Raw genomic sequence first — 16,876 nt, forward strand, 5'->3', positions numbered from 1 at the left:
TACAGGTACCATACACTACAACCCTTGAACATTTATTTGTTAGTTTTTTCCCCCCTCTTTCCCCATCGTTTGGAAAAGAAACTAAGATGCGCAGAGAGTAGCAAGAATCCAATTTCTTTTGAACGCTGTGTGGAAATTGAGAGCTCAGCAATAAATCTGCTTCAATACACAATCTCCACAGAGTGCAGGGGCAGCTACCTTAGCGATCTCTCCCTCTGTGTCTAACAAACCGCTGCTTAACCAGGAGCCAAGGCTGCCAACTCTAAGGTATTGGTCGCCACAGCACTGCAAATGTTGCATTTTCCAGGGGTTGCCATTCATAGCCAAGGTGATGCAACGTTGCGACGGATTAAAAACGGTCCACACAAATTTGGCTCTGGATTTCAAAACAAAAGAACACATCCTTCCTCAACCCAAATTAAAAGAGCGCCAACACGTACTCAAAGACTCAGTCACACGTCTCTCCTCAGTGCTCTTTCCTAAAATAGAGCAAGTGAAATGGCGTCTCCCCATGATGGTAGATTTAGGATCGGGAAGAGGGGAAAGGGGGGTCACTGGGCATGATAAAAGGGGACAGGGAGTGAGTGACAGTTGGGTTAAGATAGAAGTCATGTTCAATAGCAGGTAAGGAACATCAAAAGGAGAGTTCACAGGAAACCTATGCAACCTTATCTAGAAGGAGGATTTTCTGTTGTGTGAAGTAGATTAGTGGTGCCAGAGCTGCTGACATGGCCTCGTTTGCTGCCCTGTAGTGTTAGCGGAGGATTAAACCATATAAACTTTGAAGCCTTAAACAATACCTTTCAAAATTAGACGGATTAAGGGAGGGATGTCTGATGGGGATTTCCCGTGGCTTTGTCAGTTTAAAACTTCTCTTTTTTAAAAAGGGAGCAAGAGAGCAGGAAAAAAGGCTGAGCAGGTCTGGGGTTTCAGTTTTAATGAGGGCGCTCTTATCATGAGCTGGGCAGTGGGTGCGAAGTAGTGCAGGTTGACAGGCCTTTAAACCAGTAGCCTCTCACACATTAAAGAATGATGCAAAGAGTTTGTCACGTAAAGAAGGGGGCGAAAGTTTTCTGGCAGTTGCATCATTCCGGTACTTTTACCAGGCATCACATCTCTTGATGAAAAATAAACATTGATTGTTGCGCGTTATCCTGTGTAAAATATGAAAGCAATATTCCATGAAATATACTTCCTCTCAGGTCATGAGTTGCAGGCGCTTTTTCAGCTGTTGTACGGCATTGATTTTTCTTTATGTGAAATGTGATGATTACTGGAGATCTGATTTAAATACGGCGGGGCTGCACGGGCGCGTATCTGCCGCTGTGATCCAGGGCAGACTCACATACATCTGTCTTGCTTGAGTAGTGTTAAAGAAAAAAGCTAACTTTGTCACTGCCGCTTTGCTGAAGACACGTGACCAATCAGATGAAAGCATGTCAATGTCAACGCTTGTCTACGCGCTGAGGACGGGATCGGGTCTAAGCGAGCAGACATCAATATGCTTAAATTTGGAGAAATGTCAAGCGCCGCGGGTTTCGGGATGAAACAATTTTTATTACCTTTTCTTAAAACGTAATGTGCCGTGCAAGCTCTAAGACATGAGCAACATAATAAAAGTGGAAAAGGGCAAATAGTGGCAGAGGATTCCTGTCTAAATCAGGAAACTGACGGATGTAAACACATTGAAACTGACTTTTGTTTAACCAAAACTTAATCTAAAATAACATTCTGCTAATGAAAAAACGACCCATTCTTAACCGCATAAAGCAAAGCTTGCACTTTGTGGTCCATCTCCCCTTGAACAGGCTCCCTTAGGATATTAAAAAATCATCACATTTTTATCAGTCCCTGCTGCTTGTCAATGGCATCTATTAAAGCTGAATGAGGGGGCGGAGCTGCATCCAGACTGGTCATTAACACCAGAGCCCCACTCAATCAGAGCAACTCCCAAACATATCAAAGAGGAGGCTGCATGCATGCAGAAGGAGAGGTAGGGGGTGTGCTTGGTAGCCTGAGAGAAAGCCCCATGGAGAGATGTAAATAACCTCCCGAGAGACTCCCGGCGGGCTGTAAAGAAGATGCTAGCTGGGAGACGACGGGAAGCTAATGAGTATAACAGTAAATGTATACAAAAGACAGAAGGAGAGGCCCTCCTTCTTTATCCCAATTAATGTGCTCTTATCAATATCAGAAGCCACTTTCCCTGGTGCACCGTCGAGTTGTACTCGTCTCGAGGTCAAAATGCATGCAGCTAATCAAACCAAAAACAGATAAACAAAAAAAAACAGCATTTGATAAGTAAGAGATAAGACAATCTCTTAAAACAAAACAACATCTATTGAGCTATACAAACAAGCATGGTGTAAACATATGCATTACGGAACAATAACTAAATTGATTTTTAAAGCATCACAAAATATATATTTTAAAGCATCAAGTTATAATTTTTTTTATGGAATCATTTTGCAAGTGGGACTCGGGCATAACAGCTAAATATGACTCTGTCACAGATGTAATCTGCACAATTTGAAATTTAACTGTGGTTCCCTTTAGCCACACAAAAATGTAAGGTAAGGATCATATTTTGAAATTAAATTAAGTCTCCAATCAATTAATTAATAATAATAATAAATAATATTTAAGCCACTAGCTGGCTGTATCAGTATTTGCTACTGGTCACTACCCCTGATGACCAACAGATGGCTCTGGCAACTTAAATATCTATATACAAACGGAGACATGTATACTATAAAAAAGAAAAAAGTATAAGAGAAATAGTTGACAAATACTTTTAAAAATAAATATTTTAAAAGGTTTGTGTGAATGTGTTTGTGGACAAAAGTAAAAGACTTTTTCTTTCAAGCATGACTTTTTATTTATATAAATATATAAAACAATAGGTATTATGCTTCTGTGGCCATACTCGAAATTTCATTTGTATGTTTTAGAACCTCAACGCATCAATAAGCAGAATATGACTATTAATGACTGCAAAGGTAAACCATTCACACACTCTCATCTAGTCTCTTAATACCACGTATAATTCTGTGATCTCTTCCAGACAGAAATGCTCTATAATCACACATCACCCTGCAACCTCTTTTCAAAGCTCTAAAATATCACATCCAACTCCAGGAATAATTGGAAAATTTAATGAGATTGGTGAACCACAACCTTGAAGGATTTCGCAAGAAAAAGGTTTTGGGGGCTTGACAGTTAATTCTCAGGCAAACTTTTGCCTTTACCCTTTCAATCAATAGAAACAGTGGATTTAATTTTGGTTAATTGGTGCTCAGTAAGAGACACCCTTTAGCGTCGATAGAACATTCTTACGGCCTTGGTCCTATCGATTCTGGAATCTCTTGTAGGCGCTTACAAACACGTCTGTTCCGATGGATTGTGTTCCTCTGCGGTCATTTTTTTTTTAATACGAGAACCTGCGATAACTGGATAATAACGGGTTCAATTGACCCATTATCATGCAGTACAAAAACCCCCCAAAAAAACAGCAACACTGTCATTTTCCAGCTGTTAAGACTAAATATAAGCACTGTCATATTGTTACCAACATTTCATACTGATACAACTATGATTATTTAAAACACACTATGAATGGCAGAGCAGAAACTGAATCTTCAGAGAGATGCATTCATATGTTTAACCGTAACCAAGTTTAGCACCCCGCAGAGCATTAGTGATCAAATCCTGGCCCCTAGTGGTGAAGTCATCAGTGTGAGATCTGGAGCCTGAGGCAGCTGTAGTCTGTAGCATTTGGTGAGCTGAAAGATTTTACGTGTGTAAGTAACTTCCCTCATAATGTCTTTAATAGGAAGAAGTGTTCTCATTTGCTTATCCAGGGTGTGGATTACTTGACTGCCGGGACACCCATGCCATATCCGTTTCAAAGTTGAGAGAATTGCGCTAAGAGAGAGGCAAGCTCTCAACTTGGAACGGGACTAACCGGTGACAATCACGTCTGTCAAATAATTTTGGCACACATCCCAAGACAAACTTCAGAGACAAAGATATCTTTTGAATGCAGAACGCAGACAGGTTAACATTTTTTGCACTATCATCTCGATTCTGTTGGATCATTGTCCAATTACACAAAATTATTTTGGCAGTTTTGCTCACACAACATTATACCCAGATTCCCCTTTTTTGGCCTTTTTCTGGAGGGCTGCTAGAGGAAGATGAAGGTTGCCAGGTTTCCAGGCTGACGGGAAGTATGCCTCTGACAAGTGTAACTGACAGCTCTGATTTAATTTGACTGGTGATCACACCCAGCTATAGTATCAGAGCAGTTCACACATCTGTGCCTCAGCTCAAGGTGTTGAGACATGCCACCAAATATCTGGAACATTACACACACCCCTGGTGCTGTGTACAGACAGCCAGAGCGCTGTCACTCCAGCTTTCCAGCAACATTAGCGAAGACACGAATCTTACATTCGCCGTTTCCTTCCTAATTCTGTCAGTAATTCATCTCTTTTTTTTAATGACATTTCTACACGCTTTAGAACAACATTCATCATTGCAATTAACTTTAATATAAGGGAAAACGAAAAGATGATAAAGGATTATTTAAATAAATGAATATCACTTACACTGTGTTGAAAACTCTGTAACACCTTTGGTGTTCCCGGTCAAATGACTGGCCTAAAAAAAATAGGTTATAAATCTCTTGTTATGCTATATTATCAACAATGGTTTCAATCTTTTTGTCAACTTGTTTTCTTTCAATTAGGACAGGTTTTGTATTTATTTTTTAAACTGATTGATCGTAGGCCTAATTGAACTGAGGTGCATACGCTAACCTTTTTTGTAGGCCAGTCCTTTGTAACACCACAAGTGTAACAAGTTGGGAAAAAAATCCCAAAAAGCTACAAAAATATCCCCAAAACTTTGGGAAGTAGCTATACCCTGTGTGAGCGAAGTCAGTGAGTTTTAGTATAATGCGATAACATTAACATTTTCAAGGAAAAGAAAATCCTCTCCGGGTCAAAATGACCCGAACACAACATGAGGTCTTTTCTAAAACATTGTCACTCTGTGGTTCCCTGTAAACCCACCTGCAACATGGACGTGTTATTATTATAACAGAGAATTATTTTTATTCGACATGTCACATTAAGAGGATAAAAAGGACATGTGTGAGAAGAGAACACATAAGAGAAAACTAAATCAGGAGCAGTTAAAAATAAGCTACAACATAGTAGTAGATATTGGATCAGAAAAGTGTTAAATATTAGTACAAGTAACTCTTTTCTATTTTATTATATTTTAACATTTTAATGTATTCATGTAAAGCAGAATTTTCAGCAGTCATTAATCCAGTCTTCAATGTCACATGATCCTTTAGAAATTATACTAATATGGTGATTTGCTGCTCAATAATTTTTTTTTTTATTATGATCACAGTTATAAACAGTTGTGCTGCTTAATATTTTTGCAGAAACTGTACATTTTTGGGGATTCTTTGAAAAACAGTATTTATTTGAAATAGATTTTTTTAGAAAAGTATTAATGTAAATTATATATATATGGGTAAGATCTTACTGACCCTCAAACAACAACAGTGTCGCTCTATCTATCTATCTATCTATCTATCTATCTATCTATCTATCTATCTATCTATCTATCTATCTATCTATCTATCTATCTATCTATCTATCTATCTATCTATCTATCTATCTATCTATCTATCTATCTATCTCACCAAAACTCAGCCCCTTCATCATTAAGGTTGATCTCATTTAAGTAATAGAGCACACTGCATTGTAATATACTAATGAGTCTTGGTGGCTGTAATGAGAGGTCATGCTGGAGGTTAAATGATATGGAATGAGCAGTTAATAGTCATAGCATAACGCAGGATAAATAGGCCTCTCTCTCTCTCTCTCACACACACACACTCTCTCTCTCTCTCTCTCTCTCTCTTGGCCTCTTCTACTAATAGATTTATGCAGGTCTCAATGTTCTGGCTAGATCAACAGCTTACTGAAATATCTCTCAGGCCCAGCTGCAGTAGTGCTGGCTTGCTAATTCAGGCCAGTGTACTTCCATTAAAACAGTCCCCCGTGTCTTCATTTAGAACACTGCGAACTGGGAGCCAAGCAAAAACAGGGAAGATGGGACCGATTTTTAGCATTCTGCACATTCCACAAATGCGTCTCAGTGCAAATATTTGACCTTGCTGAGTGACACATAATCAATTGGTGTGAAATTAAGTATTTTGTTTATTTAGTCATGCTATGTAATCTATCTTTACAGGATTTGATTATTAATGTGTGAGCTTGCTGGTTGCAGATTGTGTGTTTAAGCCCTGCTCTTGGTCTTGATCTTCTTCAATTTGCTTTAGTAATCAGATTGTTTCCAATTAAATCGCTGCTAAGACTGCTGTTTACATTATATTAATGTGACTTGTATCAAATACCCATGCACTGAGACAGGACTCTGTCATGAACTTTGAATGAACTGGAAGTTTCTCAGGACAAAAAAAGCTCTGTGGCTTTTAGGGGTATGTGCACATTATAATATTACGCAGCTCTCTGCCATTCTTAATACTAAATGGTCAATCTCAAGATTCAGAAATTAAATATTTCCGAGTGATCGTTGTCTATGGCATCAATTTATAACTGATCGCTCGTCCGGGAATAGACGCTCATTCCAACATCCACAGACTCCGCAGTCTCTAAAAGTAAATTAATAACAAAACTCAAATCAATATTTAAGTGTTGTTAAAATTATCAAGTTATAATTGGAGATGATTCTAATATGATGAAGGGGAAATTGAAGTCTGTAATGGTGCTTTACCTGAAAGATAATAACTCAAACATATTGTAAACATCAATAAAAAAAGTAAATATCTTTACATTTTTCTGGGCTACTTTGCAGCGTATGGTAACAAAGCATCGATATCTGTATGATCATTGTGTGCGTAAAAATAGCTACATTGTGAACATTTGCTTAGATAATTAAGAATGACAAAACAGAGTTGCATAGAACTAATGATCCATAATATGGGTAATTAGAGCTTATGGAGAAAAAAACCTAGAAAAAAATGCAACCCAGTACATGGGTCAGTCACACATTTGCAATAACAGTCCACAGACACACCAACAATAATACTTCAAAGCAACAAGCCAAACTGCCCTTGCTATTAAATATGTTTATATAACAGGTAGTTCCAGTCCTGATTGGTCAAGCAGAGTTTAAAGTGTGCTGAAATACTATATGCACAGCCTGGTTGCCAATCTTTACTGATTAAACATCCCATCAGTAGGAAGAGCAGAAGGTTAAATTAGCAGATCAATAACATAGCTGTACAAAAAATATTGCAATCCATACAACATAATGGGAGACATATTCAGATTGTTGGTGCATGTTTCACTGGTTCATTTGTGACAAGGACAGCAAGTCTTTTTGGTGTATTGAAAGCCACAATATCCAGGGTAATGTCGACGGACATACCACCACAAAGTACGAACCACATCCAACAGGAGTAACTGTTGAAGCAACAGGAAGCTGTCTGAAAGGAATGTCCAGGAACTAACACGGATTGTATCCAAAAAACATAAAACCACAGCTGCCCAAATCACCGTAGAATTAAATGTTCATCTCAACTCTCCCGTTTCCACCAAAACTGTTCACCGGGAGCTCCACAGAGTCAATATTCATAGGCAGGCTGCTATAGCCAAACCTTTGGTCACTCGTGCCAATGCCAAACCATATTGGGCTGTGGAAAATGTGGAACATGTATTGTTCTCTGATGAGTCCACCTTCACAGTCTTTCCCACATCTGTGGGGGTTATGGTGTGACCCCAGAAGCCTCAAAGAGGTTTAACACCTGGACTGTTGCTGCCCAGAGCAAAGCACAGGGTGTATCAGTGGTGGTTTAGGCTGCAATATCATGACATTACCTACTGTGCTTGATGAGCATGTCATTGTCAAGGACTACCAAACCTTCTGGGGGACCATGTGCACCTAATGGTTCAAACATCGTACCCTAAGGGGGTGCCGTGTATCAGGATGATAATGCACAAATACACACAGCCAAACTTGTGACAGAATAATTTGATGAACATGAAAGTGCAGTAGAACATCTCCCATGACCTGCACAGTCACCAGATCTAAATATTTTTGAGCCACATTTGGGTATTTTGGAGGAGCAAGTCAGAAAACGTTTTCTTCCATCAGCAGCACGTAGTGACCTGGCCATTGTTCTGCAGGAATGGCTCAATATCCCTCCTGCCACTATGCAGGATTTGCATCTGTCATTCCCAAGGTGAACTGATGCTGTATTGGCTGCAAAAAGAGGCCCTACACCATAAATGTTTCCCTGTGTGTGCGCATATATATATATATATATATATATATATATATATATATATATATATATATATATATATATATATATATATATATATATATATATATATATATATATATATATATATATATACAGTGAGGAAAATAAGTATTTGAACACCCTGCTATATTGCAAGTTCTCCCACTTAGAAATCATGGAGGGGTCAATTACAGAGGTCAAAAATCACAATGTATGATTTTTTAACTATTTATTTGTATGATACAGCTGCAAATAAGTATTTGAACACCTGTCTATAAACTAGAATTCTGACCCTCAAAGACCTGTTAGTCTGCCTTTAAAATGTCCACCTCCACTCCATTTATTATCCTAAATTAGATGCACCTGTTTGAGGTCGTTAGCTGCATAAAGACACCTGTCCACCCCATACAATCTGATCTAGAGACTGATCTAGAGAAGATCTGTGTGGAGGAGTGGGCCAAAATCCCTCCTGCAGTGTGTGCAAACCTGGTGAAAAACTACAGGAAATGTTTGACCTCTGTAATTGCAAACAAAGGCTACTGTACCAAATATTAACACTGATTTTCTCAGGTGTTCAAATACTTATTTGCAGCTGTATCATACAAATAAATAGTTAAAAAATCATACATTGTGATGTCTGGATTTTTTAGATTATGTCTCTCACAATGGACATGCACCTACGATGACAATTTCAGACCCCTTCATGATTTCTAAGTGGGAGAACTCAAGAGTTCAAATACTTATTTTCCTCACTGTATATATATATATATATATTGTCGCTGTCCGATGAAAACCACGTATGTCCATTTTGCCGATTTTGAGATTTTTCGACGGATTGAATGTCCAGGTTCATTTTCGTATACAGTATGCTTCACATATCTAAATGGCCAATGAAAAGTTGTGAAATCATGTCATCTGATTTTCACATATATCCATTTGGTGTCAAAGCTGTCAATCACGCCGCGTATCTCCCGCCCTGTGGAAGCATCTCGCCGGTCTCGTGAAGTTTCATCGAAGCTCAGCACTGGATAGCCGAAAGTACGACATTGAAGCTCTCCACAGTTTAGTTCTAATCTAGTTCTTCACAGATTAGATTGCTTGCTAGTATGTAAATAAACTCGGTCTCATTGATAAGGCCATGTCCACACGAAGCCAGAACTTTCCCTATCCGATCTTTTTTTCCCCCTCGTTTCAAGAAATATCCGCGTACACACGAGAGCATGAAAATAGCTCAAAACGATGTAGTATACATGCCAGGCCAGTATGTGGCACTGTAATTCTGCCACAGAAATACACTAAAAACGGAGAAGAAGAGTTGTGGCTAGAAGGGGTACGGCAACAGTCGAAGGGTGAGGTAAAATCTCACAATAAAATAACAATAAATAAATTTGCTACTTACCAGATGTGTTTTATTAACGCACACACCTACCCCAACCCTAAACATACCCTTACAATAATGCAAATACAGTAATTAAACAACGCAGTATTGATGTGCACATGCCCAGTGCCCGTAGTTGCATCCCCTTTAAGTCTTCCCCGCGCAGGACGTGGTGTGATGACATCACCGTTTCACAAAATATACGGATTGGCTGTATACACGAAACCGCAAGGGTGTCGTTTTCAGATTTATCCACTTTAGGACCCGGTTTAAAAAAATAGCGGTTTCAGTCTCCCAAAACGCCGGATCCGTGTGGACGAAACGCCAATACGATAAAAAATGTATACGTATACAGTGATAAGCGTCTCCGTGTGGACGGGCCCTTAGATTCAGCCTTTTTTTTCTTAGTCAAACTGATCAAACTATAGCCTGTAATGCTACTGTCATGATTGTCACTAGAACATGCCTCACTCATACTGCTATCACCGCTTGCCAGAGGCTGAGAATGTCCAGCACGTATTCCTCTGTCAATATGAAACGCGACTTGGCCATTCTAATTAATGATCGGAAGAACGCGTATCGACCACCGTTACTGTAAAATATTCACGTATGTCCATTTAAACTCAATTTTGATCAAATGTGGATTATATCATTACACTGACAAGAATATGGTAACATGTAAAGATGCCGTACCAAGTATGACAACGCTACATTCAACTGTTTTTGAAATACGGTGTTTTTTCACTTCCTGAAAAGTAAGCGTTTTGGACGTTTCATCGGGCAGCGACGATATGCTGCTAACATCTTGGTGCCAGATACCACAGCACACCTTCAGGGGTCTAGTGAAGTCCATGCCTCGACGGGTCAGTGCTGTTTTGGCAGCAAAAGGGAGCTAAACACAATGTTAGGAAGGGGCTGTGTATTATATTTATATATATATATATATATATATATATATATATATATATATATATATATATATATATATATATATATATATATATATATATATATATATATATATATATATATATATATATATATATATATATATATATATATATATATATATATTTATATTTATATATATATATTTATATATATATATATATATATATATATATATATATATATATACATATATATATACATATATATATATTTATATATATATATTTATATATATATATATATATATATATATATATACACATATACACATATATACAGGGAGTGCAGAATTATTAGGCACGTTGATTTTCTGATCATATTTTTTTCCAGGCACATTTGACAAATTCCAAACCACAGTAATCCTAATAACTACTATTGATTTAGCAGTCCTTCCAGAAAAATGCGGCTTTTTTTTGTGATTGTTGCGGGCAAAAATCCTTGATTATGCGGCACGTTTTCTTAAAAAATGCGATGAAAAATGCGGGATATTTATGCAATTTTATGCGATAAAATTGCGGGAACTTGCAAAAACTGCGGTTTGATGAGAAAGAGAAAAAAAGCACTACATCACAGAAAGTGCTGGAATATTTAAGTTCTCATCTTGTTTTATTGAAGACCTTAATAATGGCTCAAATTTACAAAACATTTAGTCAATCAAGTTCTGTAGCTTTACAAAAGGAATATGCTACAACTTCTGAAAAAATTAATAAATAACTTCCTGTTTTACAGATGTCGCTATACAAAACAGACATTTGAGTGCTTCCAATGCACAAAGTGCAATCTCTTAAAGGGTTAGTTCACCTAAAAATGAAAATTCTGTCATTAATGACTTCCCTTTATGTTGTTGGACACAAATTAAGATATTTTAGTTGAATTCCGATGGCTCAGAAAGGCCTCCATTGGCACAATGTACACTCTCAAGACCCATAAAAGGTAGCCTACTAAAGACGTCGTTACAAAGTCCATCTCACTACAGTGGTTCTACAATAACTTTATGAAGCGACGATAATAGTTATTGTGTGCAAAAAAAACTAAATAACGACTTATATAGTGATGACTGATTTCAAAACACAGCATCATGATGCTATGAATCATCGAGTCGATTCATGATTCGGATAGCGTGTCAAACTGCTACCACTGTTTGAAGAATTCATCTTCCAGAATCTGGCAGTACGTTTTGGGAGTTCATTTTTAGTCCATCTCTGCAAAACGGACTTCAGGATGGACTAAAATGAACTCCCAAAACGTACTGCCAGATTCTGGAAGATGAATTCTTCAAACAGTGGTACTAGAGGATGTGGTGCTGGTCCTTCAAGAGTCACTCTCAACCTATCTGTCCATAAAGCCTATAAAAAAACCTTCTTCATGTATTTTACAACACTTCAGCTTGTGATTCTTATTTAGTGGGGGTCATTTTTTAGGATTCTTTACCTAACTGAAGTCTCTGAGATCCTGACACCTTGCACTTCTGGAGACTCCAGGTAGGTTGCAGCTCTGGAAAATGGTGGCGCTGGAGACTAAAGGGTTCCTGATGGTTTCACCCTTAATTCTTCACCTTAATTCTTAATTCTTTTGCGGTTAATAGGTGTCTTTTCTCCGCCACATGTTTTTGTCTGACCCTGCTGACCCAACGAGCATTTCACTGTCCAATGGTCATGCCTTAACTGCAATGTCTAGTATTGCATTAGTATTGCATCCTTCTCATGGGCATTTAATACTTTTTGACTTTTCAGTCTGAGTTAAATCTCTTTTTTGGCTCAATTTATCTGTAAAAGAAAACATGCCTAATAATTCTGCACACCTGAATATAAGGTGATTTTCATTTCCAGCCTTCATGAACAATTATATATCACTTATACATTATTAAATACTAAATCAATAATAGTTATTAGGATTACTGTGGTTTGGAATTGGTCAAATGTGCCTGGAAAAAAAATATGATCAGAAAATCAACGTGCCTAATAATTCTGCACTCCCTGTATATATATATATATATATGTATATATACACATATATACATATATATATATATATATATATATATGTATATATATGTATATGTATGTACATACATACATACATACATACATACATACATACATATATATATATATATATACATAATCATTGAATTCAGGTGTTCCAATCACTTCCATGGCCACAAGTGTATAAAATCAAGCACCTAGGCATGCAGACTGCTTCTACAAACATTTGTGAAAGAATGGGTCACTCTCAGGAGCTCAGTGAATTCAAACGTGGTAACATGATAGGTTGCCACCTGTGCAATAAGTCCATTTGTGAAATGTTCTCACTCCTAAATATTCTATGGTCAACAGTTAGTGGCATTATAACAAAGTAGAAGCAATTGGGAACAACATCAACTCAGCCACAAAGTGGTAGGCCACGTAAAATCATAGAGCGGGGTCAGCGCATGCTGAGGCGCACAGTGCGCAGAAGTCGCCAACTTTCTGCAGATTCCATAGCTACAGACCAACAAACTTTGTGTAGCCATCAGATTAGCTCAAAAACAGTGCGTAGAGAGCTTCATGGAATGGGTTTCTCTGTCTGGTGGAGGGGGGATTATGGTGTGAGGTTGTTTTTCAGGGGTTGGGCTTGGACCCTTAGTTCCAGTGAAAGGAACTCTTAATGCTTCAGCATACCAAGACATTTTGGACAATGTCATGCTCCCAACTTTGTGGGAACAGTTTGGGGATAGCCCCTTGTTGTTCCAACATGACTGTGCACCAGTGCACAAAGCAAGGTCCATAAAGACATGGATGAGAAAGTGTGGAGGAACATGACTGGCCTGCACAGAGTCCTGACCTCAACCCAAGAGAACATCTTTGGAATGAATTAGAGCGGAGACTGCAAGCTTTGACTTTTTGACATTTTTTAAATAACAATATAAACCATATTACAGACATGCTGTTCTATGTTCTGAGAATGGCAGTGCTGATATACAGTCCAATGGCACTCTTTGTCATGATTTTATTTAATTTATTCAGTTTATTTATATTTATTTTTTATTAAATAAATAATCAAAGGTGAACTTGTATGTGTAGGTAGAACGTCTCTGAGTTACAGCTGACAAGTCGCATGCTTGCAAGTCTAACATTCGACTAGAGAGCAAATGAAAACACTGAATCTTGACATGGTTAGCAAAGAGCTAGGGCAGAAAAAAGGTTAAAGGGGTACTTCACCGCTGGAAAGATTAATGTGTATTTAAATTGGGTCATTTATGTTGTAGAAATGTGAAATTGTTTTTGAAGTTGGTGCCTTCTAGACTGAGAAAAGCCAGAAAATGTATGTTTGGCTCATATGGATGAAAGACAACAACTCCCAGAATGCACTTGCTTCGATGCTCTACGAGGCCACTCCCAGCGATTACATCACTTGCCTACCGTGGCACCACCCCCACCGTCGTTTTGATTTTTATAGTAATAAAATCATTTCGTTCAGTTAGAGAACAGACACTACAATTAAAAACTGAAGTGTCTGCTCAATACAGCATGAGCCGAACGAGAGTCGCCGCACAGACCAGCAGCAGGAGTCAGATTTCATTCATCACGAGAGCAAGGAGCTGACCGACAAGATGATCACGGAAGATTTGGTTTCAAAGCGAAATGTAAAAGCGCTTATTTAAGTGAGTTTGTCATTGTGCTGTTTTGTTGTGGTGTTTTTCATTAAGAATAATAGGTTAATGAACCCACAATTCAAGCAACCCGCCCCCGAATTGGCGCTAATTCTAAATCAAAACTAGAATGAGCACGGCTGCCCGGCATCCATTCACGGTGTGTGTGTCCAGTCTGGCGCGTTTTCAGTTCATGCCTATGGAAGCTTAACTTTCATAGGAATTCATTGAAAACACTCGCGTTGCTCCGACCGTTCCGTTATGAATGCCCGAGCTGCTGTGCGCATTTACATTCTGTGAGTGAGATCCCACCCCTATGGGCGGGTTGAAAACATGCGGAACTAGCTCCTTCTACTAGCTGTAGTCTCTAGCCTCTGGAAAAAAAATGTAAACAGGACTTGATTTTGTCTGAATTGATTGGATCGTTGTTGTTGTTGTTGTTTGCTATTGCTGCAATCACATTTGATTGAAAGGTTTTCCCGCCAAAGAGATATTGTTGAAAGTGGGAGGGGAAATTATTTTGATTAAAGATTACGAGGGGCACCCTAAAAAAAAAATTGTTTTAATAAAAATGATGTGCATGTATGATTTATTTATAATAAATACTCCAATATTCCATAAAATATATTTTTTTCCAAAGCAGGATTTTACATCAACACAAAAAGTTGTCATGCAGCAAAATCATTTTGATAAATCCTCCTTTACCTCCATTAGTTATATACTAGCAGATGCACAAACTCATCTGCTAGTCTAGAACTAATGGAGGTGAAGCAGGATTTAGTCTAGAACTAATGGAGGTAAAGCAGGATTTATCAAAATTATGTCTACGGCCACACGGTAGGCCACACACAGGTATCTGTGCAGTTTTTTCATTTGAAAAGACTATAAAATGTGCATTTACAGCAATTAAAAGTTCAGGGGGCATGCCATTATCTTTCATATAGGGCCTATTTTTAAGTACCATTCAAAATGTTCGACTGTGGTTTACAAGAGAAAGCAATAGGCTGGCGGCATGTTTGTTTGCCGCGGTGCGCAAACGCGTAGCGCACAGATTCCCTCCAATCAAGGTCGCGCCGAGCGCCTTCAAGAAAGCGTCTAAAGACGTCTGCGCTCTTCAAGTGTCAAACCCGCGACTAGAGGCCGCGACACAAACTCCCCGCTGACACGGAAAAACGGCTCGTCTCTTCCAGTGACTGACACCGCTTTGGATCGATTCTGACACCCACCTTGTAAAAGTGTGTATAAAGTGTTTTGCAGGGGGGGAAACGAGAAACCTCAGATGGCAGAAGAGCGTCCAACTTTCCCCCAAATGCAATACTATTCAGAGAAATAGCGTGACAGCGGAAGGGTGAAATGTTAGCTTGCACGATTCGTGACTGGCACGGTGTTGACATACCTGATGCCCGTCTATAAGCTCTCGTGCCCATGCAAGGACTCACTGTACTCATCGCGCACTCATCTCTCAACACGGTTAAACACATACCCGGCAAGGGGAGACGTTTGTAAGCTTTAAACCTACCTTTCCAGAGAATGCCACTATAATATGGGACAAGTTTGTCATGGTACTTGATTACAGTCCTCTTTTTCGTCCTCCATCTGTTACAATGTCGCCATTTTGCCTAAAATTCTGCAGGTTGAACTAAAACTCCAGGAGGGATGTTCGGTCTGTGCGTACACAAATCACACCCTATACGAAGACCAAAATAAATGTTTACGCTCTTTAAAAAAGAAAATTAAATGGTAAGGTCGTATTATTTTCACGGAGTAATGGTGCATTGGGTCTTTATAAAGTGGCGTGATGTGGAGATATACTGTAAATCCCCCGCTCGCGATATGGATTATTCCAGAGACAGAGGGTGAATTCTTCTTAGGTGAAGTTACTGCTGGTGTTAAAAAAAAAAAAAAAACACGGAAAAGATGGTGGGGAGGTGGACTTGCACACCTAGGGATGTGGTCAATAATAATATTATATTTGACTGGAATGCTTTTAATTTTATCAGAAAGTGCTTGTAATCATTTCTTGTTGAAAATATTACATCTTTTAGTGGGGTTGCAATAATGAATTCCTGAATTGCATTTTTTTTCACTGTTGCTTGTAGCCTAATGTCAGAGATGTTTTGCAAATCTGGTTTCTTTCATGACATTGTCAGTGACTGAAATACATTTTTAAAGAATATTTTAACTACTGGGTAGAAGAACTAGTGGGTCACTCATGACCTAAAATTTATATGAATTTACCATCATGTCGAACACCAGGAAGGAAACTATGGTATTATGCTGCAAAAGCATCTGTTGCTTGGTAGAAGCTAACCAAACTAGACAAATGCCAAGCTGTGTGGCATCCTTGAAAACCATGAACAAAACTATGCAAGGTAATGAAAGATGAAGTGCTGTTCTTAGCCAGTTGGACAGTTGCAACACATTTTAATGCAAAAAGTGTTTTTAAAATATGTACAGTTAGGCTATTAGCACCGTTAGAATATTGCATTTTTGATGAATATGAGCACACAGGTCTGTCTATATATATATACACTCACCTAAAGGATTATTAGGAACACCTGTT

At 38.4% G+C, this 16,876-nt stretch overlaps 1 protein-coding gene across 1 annotated transcript in view; it reads right to left on the minus strand.

Moving 5' to 3' along the window:
• Positions 1-15,954, minus strand: part of znf644b (zinc finger protein 644b) — a 36,224-nt gene extending 20,270 nt beyond the window's left edge. Inside the window, exon 1 of the mRNA XM_079840152.1 lies at positions 15,833-15,954. The gene's annotated coding sequence lies outside the window, so the exon portion shown is untranslated. The remainder of the gene's footprint in view (positions 1-15,832) is intronic.
• Positions 15,955-16,876: the final 922 nt, after the last annotated feature.

This window comes from Gobio gobio, assembly GCF_949357685.1.
Source record: "Gobio gobio genome assembly, chromosome: 17".
Classification (NCBI taxonomy): domain Eukaryota; kingdom Metazoa; phylum Chordata; class Actinopteri; order Cypriniformes; family Gobionidae; genus Gobio; species Gobio gobio.